The following is a 10,283-nucleotide window of genomic DNA, read 5'->3' as shown; positions in this document are numbered from 1 at the left end:
TTAAGTAATCAAATGGAAACATTTATATTAGTTTAGAAACAAAATTTGCAATCACTCTGTTAGAAGGTCAGTCTCTTATGGGTAAATGAAATTCCCATTGCACAGTCTCAGAACAGAACTAAATAATAAGGAAAACATTATTAAATTCCCCAACTAGGTCTGTGGATATTTTAAGGAGGCCTATATTCACAGAAAAAAAAAAGGAGGAAAATATCTTAATATTTTAGAATTGGAAACCCAAATAAGTCAATCAAAGACTGTGAAAAATGAAAAGGTCAGATTTCTTTATCATGAAAGCCAAGGACAGCCTTGATAAAACTCAGTATGAAGCTGGAATTAATATACAAATGAAAGGGCTGGATTTTATGCATAAGAAAAACTCCCTTCCCCTTGTAAACTGGAAATAAAGATTTATCATTTGAAACAAATTCTAAATGCAAAACTACCAATTTCCCACATAAGTAAAACAAAGAAACAAAACATCAACCATAAAAGACCTTTGCAAAAACAATACAATCAAAAAGGTCCAGCAGGAGACAAAGCCCACAAAATTAGGCATGGATAAAACACACAAGCAAGCCTTTAAATGGCAGTTTGTATGCAAAAGAACTTGAGCAACTAATCCCCATAATCTTGAGTCAATATTGATCTGTTTTACCCTAAACTTAACAACTCTGGCCTAAAAACTGCCTGTGCATTTCTCTTTAGTTCTCTCCTAAGAATGAACCCCATAAGCTAATACACTGTGCTAAGTGCCTCCAGAAAAACATTCTTTTTTTTTTTAACAGAAGCTGCTATTTTCTGGACTAGACCACATTAAATGCAAAATGAAAACATCGAATGTGTAGATTTCTCCTTACTAGAAGGCTGAGAAAGACTGAATGGAAAGGGGTGAATTCTTTTATGCATGTAATAGTTCAGAAAACTGATATGATGTCAACATGAATGTGTTTTACAATAAAATTGGGTGTCAGAGCCAGAATGGATTCACTGTCTCTGCAGGCCAGAGCACAGCCACTGTTGCCTAGAATTGAGTAAAGTTGTCAACTGAACTGATGTTTAGCTTCGGTAAGATGGCCTGAAAGAGAAGAGCTAGCACAAGAAAAATCCACTAAAGCAACTTTTTGCTTTAAGAAATGGCCTATATTTCTAATCCCATCCTAAGGAGGTCAGCTACTTCATCATTTGAAGGCAGAAGATAAATTGACACTTCATCAAACATAAAGATATAATTGAAAGTCTTGAAAATTAGTGAGTTGAGATACAATATAAGAAAATACATGCTTTCTGCATTATGATTGTCTCATAAAAATCATCTCATATATCGGAACAGGTACTGTATTTTACTCAAATTTTTCATCCAGATTATTGTTAACAATGCAATAAGAACTTCATGAAAAGCAAAAAAACTCTGCATTTAAACTCTTTCTACTGTTCCTGTATAAAGTGTTCCACAATAAACCAATTCTGCAGTTTACTGCAACATGATACCAAAACTAACATCCAGAACAGTTAAGAGATCAACTTCATCTCCCTTGATTCTTTAACTAGGACAATCAATTCTGTCTACAATAAAGTAAGCACTGCCCACTCATCAGCATTCCAAACAAAAGCCTTGTTCAGGTACAATATGCTCTTCACACTCAAGACCAAAACAAGTCATTCAACAGTAGAGCCAGACTCCAGAGATTTCTCTCTTTTCCTGTCTTCCCTGTCACTGAACAAACTGAGGTAAGACAACACTCCAGGGATGAAAGAGCCAAGAGGAAGAAAAGTAGAGTGGTTATAAATGTCCTGTTGCAACAGTTATGTACATAAAAATCTAGCCATGCATTTCTCTAGTGCCTACCACACCACAAATCCAAGGCGAAAAACAGCACCTAGGGGGTGCTAGATTAGCACAGACAGAAGAATCATCTACTACACTTCTACTCCCACAAAATCAAATCTGATTACAAAAATACTGCCACAGAATATAAGTTTACAACAACAAGAATAATTTAACTAGCTGTACTCAACTATTCAAATAGCTTAGGATCTAAGGCTTTGGGTTAGGATTTATACAGAACTTTGTAACAAATTCAAGCTCTACTACTCAATGACTTACTGACCTGGAACAATTTATTAAACCCTTTTGGACGTTAGTGCCTTCATATGAAAAACAGAAGTAATCAAACAAACCATAGTTGAAGCATATAGAGGGCTAGCATAGTCCCTTCTACCTAGTGAGCCCTACTAAGTACTGGGTACATCATAACTTAAGTATTTCTAAATCATATAGTTAGATGCAATAGAATCACTGGGCTAGTTTGGTCAACTGGAATAAAAAGACTAAGACTTTTGGAGATAATAACAACAACAAACTGAACAACTTGAAATCAAACAAACATAAATTCTACAAAGGAGATATACTCTGGGTTCAAATCCTTAACTCTATCTTTCTTTACAATGTCCCTTTCATGTAATACTTCTACTTCTTTGTCCTTTACCCACACATACATATAACCTCCCAAAAGGCCATAAAGCATATTTTAACTAATATTTTTAAGTAAAGAATTTCTTGATATAGAAAGATACAAAATACTAGTGTTACAAAATTATAGCAATATCAAGAGTTAGGAAAGAAAAAATGGCAAACTCTTTAAAAGAAAGGGAGAAAAAGTCACTGAGGTTTAGTTATCACTAAGGTATGGAATGTGTATTAGGAGTCACTAATAAAACTCTAGAAGCAATTGTAAGTAATAATATAAACAGTCAAGCTAAAAAGCAAACATATGGAGGATACCATTATTTGTATTTGACCTGAAGAACTATATTAAATTAATTCATTTTAAGTGGCATTCAAAGCAAAATGAACACCTTTCTGATGTAAAAACAAAAAAGAAAAGAACAAAGAAAGTCTCCATCTTAGAAAAATTATTTTTATTCCAAAGCTGTTTCCATCTACAGAAAAATCTTCTGGAAGACAGTTTAAACATCAACATAATACTAGGCAAGACACAGTTATTTATCTTTAATATATTCTTTACTAAATAAGATAAAAAGTCAAAAGATAGGCCTCTAAACACAAACAGCATTAAAAAAAAAAAAAACCCTCTGCTGATACCAGTACTAACAGAGGCATCTGAATGGCCCACCGGCCAAAGTGTTCCCCAGAACCCAGAAATGAGCACCACAAGATTGACCAATAAAAGACTACTGTATGTCTCTTAAAACTTTTGTTTACACTAAGAATTTCTTGCCAGCAAAATATTTTGAAAATGGATTGAAAACATAGTAGGCATCAAGAGATCATTAGCTTGATTCCATAAATAGAATTCTGTCACTGAAGATAGTCTTGGAATGTCTAAGAATCATATGCTAATTTTATCCCTTTCTTTTATTCTTTTTTCATCTTTCATTTCTTATTATATACACAATGTATACATTTGGATGTTATATAATTATCCAAAACAAAACATATCCAAAATATCTTTCCTAACTCTCCTATCAAAGTCAGCAAAACTGACACTCTCTCTGGTTTCTAAGCTCTTAACCTCCCCATAAATCTCTGGCTTTTGTCTCTCCTTGGACCTACATTAAATCTTGGTAACTTTTACTGTGAAGAAATTACATCAGTTCATCCAGCACAACTGGCGTTTACAGCCTAACTACTTGGTAACCAGTGCTTACCTCTATCCTCTATCCTTCCATTTATCCTTCAATTTCTAGAATCTTGTTTTCCAAGGATTATTTTTCATTTCATCCTTTGGCAAAAGCAGATGAAGAATAATATCAATAAAATTTGTAGTTGTTAAGCACCTAGTACAACTCAAGAACACCTAGCATATTTTTTCATTAACACATAGAATGTTGCTGAAGTTGTGAAGGATGAAGACTGGAAATATTTTTATCCTAAGTTTATTTCTTTATCCTTCTTCTTTTATTTGACTCTAATTGAATTGTCATAAAAAGGACATCAATTTACTCAATCTACAGACTTTGAAAAGTGATAGATAATCTGAATCTGAGTACTATCCTCTTAATTCATCATGTTGCCTCTAGATTCCTCAAACTTACAACAATGCTAAGTTTCAACAAATCCACACCTTGAAATTACTGTTAATAGTAGTAACACATCTATTGAGCATCTTCTGTTACAGGAACTTGGCAGTATGTTTTCACACATGATTCCATTGAATCTTCACAGCTACTCTAAAGAAGAGTGTGTGTGTGTGTGTGTGTGTGTGTGTGTGTGTGTGTGTGTGTACATATACATACATACATACAGATATATGTATATAAATTATCTCTATTTTAGAAATTTAAAAAGTGAGACTCAGAGGTTATTAAGTTACTACCTCATAGCAACCTAGCAGGGAAGTAGCCTAACTAGGGCCCAACCTAGCAGGGAAGTAGCCTAACTAGGGTTCATATGACTCGAAAACTCATTCTGAGCAATCACTCTCTGATGAGTGTTAATAAGCTCCACTGTTAAAATCCCTGTCTTAAATTCTATTACTTCCATGAAACCTATATTATCTACCACCACACCCCAATCCCGAAAAATTTTCTTTTCATCCTATATAAAATTGTTCTTTTCATTATATAAACTCTTCCTAGATGAGTATCATATCATACAGTCTAGTCTAGACTAGACTAACCACTATTTTTGGCCTTTGTTCTCTTCAAATGTAATCGTGTACAAATAGCTAGTGTTGTGTATGTGTATTTTTGTCACTTGACATTAGGAGAAACCAATTTAGTCTCCCAAAGAACAAAGAAGAGCCAGTTGCAGCATTTGCAATCAACTGACCTTATATTCATATAGATAGAACTCAGTTATATTCTAAGAATGTGATTTTGCAGGTCATTTTTTATATTCCTGCAAAGTACATCCTCCTATAATTTCCCATTTACAACCTAAATTTCTTGTCTACCAAAACATGTCTAGAATTACTGCTGGTATCAAGGAGTAACTATGAGTGGGAAGCAGTGGATAGTTTAATGTAGCTATTGCTCACATGGCTTATAAAGGTTTAGTTAAAAATGTAAGGACAAGAATCCATTGTCCAAGATGGTCTTAGAAAAGAAAGGACTAGGGTTGTAGCTCAGTAGTAGAGTGTTCAACCTAGCACATGTGAGGCACTGGGTTGGATCCTCAGCACCACATAGAAATAAATAAATAAAATAAAGGTATTGTGTCCATCTACAACTTTAAAAAAAAACTAAAAATAATTTTTTAAAAAAACGAAAAGAAAGAGGAGGAGAAAAAAAGAAAAGGATGGCAGTCTGTTTTTCTCACAGTACCAGATACGTGGCATTGGCTCTGCTATTAGAATGTTTACATCTACCATTTCAACAGGGCAGTGCTGAGCTACAATACAACCTCTGGTTACCATCTTTGGGAGAAACTTAACAAAACAAAGACAATGAAGATTCTTGAAATCTTAACTATTTGGTAAAATAATTTGCCCAACAGTTCAAAATAGCTCTTTATTAGCCTTAGTCCATACCATTTAGATCCCTTTGAAAGTGTATTTTTAACATAGGGTCACACAGTCCAACATGCATAAAAGTGCAACTACTCTTTCCTATTCCTGACCCCAAACACCTTCTTTTCCAGAGGCAAACAGGTACCACTTTAATTGTATATCCTCCTGGAGAAATTTTATTTCCTTTCTGTGTGTGTGGATGCATGTGTGTGTTTCTGTCATCTTTCTTGTTTCAGATATATAAACATGTATTTTCACATATGTAAACATGTATTTTCACATATGTAATACATACCACAACACAAAATTCTGTATCTTTACTCTGACTTAACATACCTTAGAAACTGGTTCTTTATAAGTGCCTTCAGAGCTTCCTCCTTCTCTTTCACAGGCTGTACAGTATTACACGGAAGAGGACTAACAGCATTTATTTAATTAGCCCCCTACAAATGATTGTTTAGATTGTTTCCAAGCTTATATTCTTCCAACCAATATTACAAGCGTCTCTGAACACATCTAACACTTCTCACATGCAAATCTGTATGAAGGCTTAATTTCAAAAATTGTAATCAACAAATTACATATTTGAAATTTTGATAGATATTGTGAAACTTTCCTCAAAGAAAGATTTTCTAATTTGCATTCCTAGAGCAATTTACTAATAGTCTCTACACTATTTCATCATATTGTTAAATTTTTTAATCTTTGCCAATTTGATAGACTAAAAAAAAATTATAGCAGTAAGGTTCTTACTTTTTGTTTTGACTCTTGAAAGAAAGTACAGCATAATACTTAAGAGTGTGGGCCCTGGCCAGGCACAGTGGCACACACCTATAATCTCAGTGGCTCTAGAGACAGAGGGAGGAGTCCAAAACCAGCCTCAGCAATTTGGCGAAGCACTAATCAACTCAGTGAGATCCTGTCTCTAAATAAAATACAAAATAGGGCTGGGGATGTGGCCCCAGAGTTCAATCCCCAGTACCAAAAAAAAAAAAAAAAAAGAGTTTGGGCTCTGGGGCCATCTCTATCTCTGCCATTCACTTGGGGCTGTGCATTCCCAGGCAGATAGATCACTAACCTTTCTGTCTCCATTTGCTAAATCAAATGGGGATGACAATGCTCCAGTTTCAAACATTCTTTCTTTCTTTCTTTTCTTTTCTTTTCTTTTCTTTTTTTTTTTTTAAGTGCTGGGGATTGAACCCAGGGCCTTGTGCATGCAAGGCAAGTACTCTACCAACTGAGCCAAATCCCCAGCCCTCAAACATTCTTGTGCAAATTAAACGAGTTAATACAAAGGAAGTGTCTAGAATTATGCCTTACACATAGCAAACATTCAATAAATGGTAGATGTAATTTTTTTATCTACTTTTTTCTATGAGTTATTTGTATTGCCTCTTCGGCTATCTTTCCATATCTTTTGTCCATGTTTTTTTTAATATTTATTTATTTTTTAGTTTTCAGTGGACACAACATCTTTATTTTATTTGCATGTGGTGCTAAGATGGAACCCAGTGCCTTGCGCATGTCAGGCAAGCGCGCTACCACTTGAGCCACATCCCCAGCCCTTTTGTCCATGTTTTCTTGGCTTAGAATCCAGAATATATAGAACTATCATAAATCATTAAGAAAAACAACAAACCTAATAGACAAAACATGTAAATATTTCACAATAAAAGTAAGAACAATTGATCCATCATAAGTCTTAGGCACTATCACACCAACATAACATCTTAAATGTGTTGAAAAGTTACATTTTTAACAGATTTTGCTTCCCCTGTTCCCTCTCTAGCTACATTTCTCAGTCCCAGCTCCTATTTTTCTTTTTCTCATAGAAATCTTCCTAGACTACTCTTTCTGAAGTCTTCCCTAGTCAAAACTTCATAACATTTATCATTTATTCTATTTATCAACCTATTTATTTGTCTGTCCCTCTGCACTTAAATGAATGATCTTTAAAGGGGCAGATTTGTCAGATAGGTTCACTGCTATTCCCAGCACCTAGAAGAATTTCAGGCTCAAAGAAAATAAGCAGTATTTATCCAACTGATGATAGTGTTAAAAGTCGAACTGAAATTGAAACCCTCATCCTGTGCAGACAGAAATATAAAATGGTACAGCCACTGTGGACAAGTCTGACAGTTCCTCAAAAGTTAGCCATAGAGTTAGCACATGACTCCAATTCCATTTGGAGGTATACATACTGTACCACAGAAAACTGAAAACATATCCACACAAAAACTTATAACCAAATACTCAGAGCCACATTATCCAAAATATAAAAATAGAAATAACCCAAATATCAATCAACTGATAAATGGATAAATAAACACAATACTATTCAATGGAAAATTACCTTGTAATTTAAAAAAATGAAGTGCTGATGCATGATACAATACTGAAGAACCTTAAAAATAGTATGTTAAATAAAAGAAGCCAACTTAAAAAGACCATATACTATATGATTCCATTGATATGAATATCAAGAACAGGCACATCTACAGAGATAGAAAGTAAATGAGTGATTCCCTAGGAATAGGGGTTGAGAGGGGACACAGAGGAAATGGAAAGTGACTGCAAATGGGTAGGGGGTTTCTTCAGAGGTTGATGAAAATGTTGTAAAATGGATTGTTACGACAGTTGCAGAATTCTATGAATATGCTGAGAACACTGGATTATCCACTCTAAAGGGGTGATTTGTATAGTATGTAAATTATATCTTAATAAAACTGTTATTTTAAAAAGTTAAATTGCAAAAAATATAAACTGAATCCTGATGCTTGACACTCAAGCAATAGAAATCTCAGTATTTCCTTACTGGAACTGACACATGGAAATGGGAAGAAAAGAACAGGGGGAGAAAGGGGGAAAAAAACACCTTTTCTTAAAAAAAAATTTTTTTAATTGTAGATGGACACAATACCTGTGTTTTATTTATTTTTGTATGTGGTGCTGAGGATCGAATCCAGTGCCTCACGCACATGAGGCGAGCGCTCACCCACTGAGCCACAGCCACAGCCCCAAAAAACACCTTTTTTATGTTAACTGCTAAAACCATCCTATTGCCTAAAAAAGATTACCAGTTCAGAGGTGATCTATTTCATTTCTATTTTAGTCTCCAAAAACAGGCTGATCTAGAATGGAAAAGATTTTCCTTATATTCTTTTGAAATATAAAAGTTTTTCCTACAAAGTTTTTCCTACAAACCTTATATCTAGCAAACGTGGAACCAGATCTCATGTACCCTTACTATAAGCATAACACTGCTTCTTGAGATAATACTAAAAAGCAAGTTTTCATTTGTGTGTTAGATACTGATGAGTGCAGGAACAGGTAGGATCACATTCTAATTTTCCAGTAATCTGAATTACTGGAAATTCATATATATTTTATAGTGTGGGCTCAAAGTCTAATTCTGTCATCATCATTCATCTTCATCATCACTTTCCTTTAAGCTATCATTTTATAAAATAATTTAATATTTTTACAGACATCCTGTAATCAAAGTAAGAGTTTCTAGAGCATTAATCTGAGTTTAGGAAGGGTTGATTTGTGTCTTGTGCCCTCAACCCAAAATATTTTAAAGTGCTCTCTACAAGTTGCCTCTGAGAGAAATCATGTTACAAAAAGTTCCTAGAAAGTAATTACAGTGCAAATAGGAAAGGTACAGATAAACCTCAGTTCGAATCCAACTATGTAATCTTAGGCCACTTAGTTAACTTCATTAATTCTTAAATTTTCTAACCTATAAAATTAGGATAGTACAAATTTATCATGGTCTTACAATGATTCAACAAGATAATGTAATGATTTTATTACTAGTAGTACATCCCTGGCATACTGCAGTAACTCAGTACAAATTTCTTCTTTTTGTTCTTTTCCTAATCATACTTAGCACCCAAGCAAGGAGAAAGCTCAAAAGAAATTTTCCATAAACCAAGTTGCATAGTAGAACATCACAGAATTAATAATGTACAATGGTTAAGATTACACAGATCCTAGATATAAGTATAAAATAGTATGTATATTTTTCAAATCTCACCAAATTTCCTCACAAAACTGATAGAACAATCAGGAAAGAATAAACCCACAGATGACATTTTCTACAAAAGAAGATGACAAAGAATTCCCCCAACTCTAGTATATAGACAAGTGTATTCCAAACTATACAGTAGAACCAAAACCCACTACCCACAGCCACATACAATGGTAATAACGAAGTACAAAATGGACCTTACAGTCCTGGAACCCAGAACTTACAACAAGAATCACAGTCAACTGGGAGAGGTGGCTTTTGCTATAATCTCAGTAGTTTGGGAACCTGAGGCAGGAAGATCACAAATCCAAAGTGGCCTCAGCAACTTAGCGAGACCCTGTCTCAAAAAAAGGGCTAGGGATGTGGCTCAGTGGTTAAGCAACCCTGGGTTCAATCCCTGGTACACACACACATACATACATACATACACACATGCATGGACCAAAAAAAAAAATCACAACAAAAGGAAAAGGGACCAACATCTCAAGGGATTCTAGGCAAGTGAGTTTGAGACTAGACAAAGTCTGGAAGAAAACCATTTACCTCCCAATTATGGGAGAAAACAACTTTAAATATTGAAAACTAAGTGACAGAACTGTCTATCACTATGACCTCAGAACACAGTGGTGTGGAAATTTTCAGTGAGACATAATCTAAGGCCCTCTCCAAAAAACTGCAAAGAAAGGGGCTGGGGATGTGGCTCAAGCGGTAGCGCGCTCGCCTGGCATGCGTGCGGCCCGGGTTCGATCCTCAGCACCACATACAAACAAAGATGT

At 34.7% G+C, this 10,283-nt stretch overlaps 1 protein-coding gene across 5 annotated transcripts in view; it reads right to left on the bottom strand.

Moving 5' to 3' along the window:
* Pbx3 (PBX homeobox 3) overlaps window positions 1-10,283 on the bottom strand; it is a 207,922-nt gene that overhangs the window by 118,486 nt on the left and 79,153 nt on the right. The gene's annotated exons all lie outside the window — the stretch shown is intronic.

Source organism: Ictidomys tridecemlineatus, chromosome 4, assembly GCF_052094955.1.
Source record: "Ictidomys tridecemlineatus isolate mIctTri1 chromosome 4, mIctTri1.hap1, whole genome shotgun sequence".
Lineage (NCBI taxonomy): Eukaryota > Metazoa > Chordata > Mammalia > Rodentia > Sciuridae > Ictidomys > Ictidomys tridecemlineatus.
This window is presented reverse-complemented; position numbering and strand designations above follow the sequence as displayed.